Consider the following 2500-nt stretch of genomic DNA (forward strand, 5'->3'; position numbering starts at 1 on the left):
TTATTGCAGTTATCCAATGAGCATGACGGTGCATAATTTTACGCTTAAAAGGCGTGGTTGTAATGGTTGAGGCTGCGTCTAGCGCCAGCACGACGATATCAAGTGCGCTTGTCCACGCCCACTGATTTGAGCTGCGCCAGGCGTTCGGCCTAGAAACAGCGCCGATGCAACGATAGGGACCCTCGTGTCCAGGCCTGGAGGAGATGAGATGACGTGTCCAGGCCTGGAGGAGATGATGCATCCAGGCCATAGACTGTCAAAAAGATAGACCTAGTGAGTGTGACGTCACCCATTGCTTTGTAGACTGCCGGTTTGGAGCCTTGGGGTTGGTATTTCGGCCGCTGCCATCTTGTTTCTTTCTTTTTTTGAGGCAGAAGTGACATATTTGGACGAGAGGGTTTTTTCTAGAGCCGCAGCGCTGCCTGCTATTGGTCCACGGTCGGCAAGCTGCACGATCACTGGACAGGTGACCTGTCAATCACACCCAAAACATAGACTTTTTTTTAAATAATCTATTTTATGCTGAGTTTACACTACAAGACTATTCCCCCCGATTTTAGACAGGATCTCCAGTTGGGCACAGTCTGTCTTTGTCTGCACTAGTCTGCAGTTGTTGTGGCCAGTTGGCACCAACATCTGTAAGAGTATGATGGGTACAGATTCTAATGGTCAAGTGTGTGATGGGAACAGACAGTTGGAGCCACAACGATTATATCAAACATGTTTGAATTTCCAAGCCGACTCTGGCGCAGTCGGGTAGTGTAAAGTCACTAACAACTCCAATGTGTATCAACCCGTCAATATCCAATGAAAAACTATGAAGCGGTGCAATAACAGCCCCCGGCTGTGGAATCAGCTCCCAGGACCACTCAGGGCTACAGACTCGTTTGACGTTTTTAAATCAAAACTCAAAACCCACTTATTTATTTTAGCTTTCCCCTAGGGTCCTCCCTCTCCATTTACACGTGTTATTTTTTTTATGTCTTTATCCTTTTATCTTTTTATTCTTTTAGTAGCTGTTCCTTTATATTTATTTTTTTATATATTTTTATTTTTCCCTGTTTGATTGCTTGATTGTTTTTATCATGCATCTGTAAAGCACCTTGTGAAGTCCTTGGATTTTAAAGCGTGCTATATAAATTGAATTTATTATTATTATTATTATTATAACAAGCCAATACAGTGTTTGTTTAGCCCACAGCAAGAAGCAGTCAACTAGCACTTATTCTTCATACAATACATTTATATTTCTGATACCAACGCACAGGAAAGACTCGATTACGTTACAACATCAGTCATCGACAACGCTGTAGACTGAGCAGTTTGCTCAGCATCGACCGTCTAATAAATAGCACGATTGAGCAGCGTCAAGTCAGCCAGAATAAAATGGAAATTTCCAGTTCTAACCTTCAAAATAAAATTGTAATAAAAGTACCATTGTACACAACGTTCTGTGTGTGTGATCCGAAATGCCCCAACTACCAAAGAGGAGATACAGAAAACATTTGCAGAGAAACCTGTTGTAAATGAACATACAATATTGTGCCTTCGGAAAGACAATTTTAACCCTCAAGTGGCCGTTAAGAGGAACTGCAGTTTTTGGTACTTCCGTATTGGACCTCAAATGCAACCAAATGAAACGGCCCCCCTTGGTTCGGTCCTGTGTGTGTGTGTGTGTGTGTGTGTGTCTAAAGCTAATCTCACGTAGCCTAGCCTACTACTCGACGAATCAGCCTAATATTTTCTCAGCACATTATGCCTGTATGCTCCACAACCTCTCGTGGTTGGGGTGATTCACAATTTTTCAAAATCTATTTCATTGACTGTTTCATACCGTCATTACAATGAGCGTCTGACTGCTGGCTCCTCACTCCTCTGGCCAGTAGGGGGCAAGTGATTAACAGCAGTGGGGGTGCTCGGATTTGGGAACGGATATAACGGTTGGAAAGCTACTTCCTGTCGCTGGCAAGTGAAGGAATTTTTTAGTTAGCCGTGTTGAAGAGCAGTCTTGACAATCTGAGACACCAGGCGTGTGTTAGCTGCGGTGTGCCGGCTTAATTGGCTATAAGCTAGCAGGGTGAGTGAGTGGGCGAGCGAGAGTGAGGGAGCAGCGATTTGGCAGCTGTCATGGCCGACAGACAGGGTGCAGAGCTGGGTGTAGCTACACGTCACGTATATTACGAGGCACATTTTGTGATCAAAATAAATTATGCAGAACCTTCGAGCAAAGACGAGTTCCTGGATTTTGTGTAGATACTCGTGTGGCGGAGCCTGCCGGAGGTCTGCACTCTACTGAGTTTCCTTGCTGCCTTTGGGTTTAAAAGTCTGCAGTACGTGCCTTCATTAGTTTCTAAATTGCACCCCCCGTCATGTAAGAATTATGCTCTGTCAGTGTGATGTGGAAATATGACCACCATTAATGCTGTGCTTTCATATTGTCAGTAATATCAATTTGCCTTAAAAAAAGAAGAAGAAGAAGAAGCAGCTTCCTGTCAGAGAA

This window comes from Poromitra crassiceps (assembly GCF_964638095.1).
Source record: "Poromitra crassiceps genome assembly, contig: HAP1_SCAFFOLD_143, whole genome shotgun sequence".
NCBI lineage: Eukaryota > Metazoa > Chordata > Actinopteri > Beryciformes > Melamphaidae > Poromitra > Poromitra crassiceps.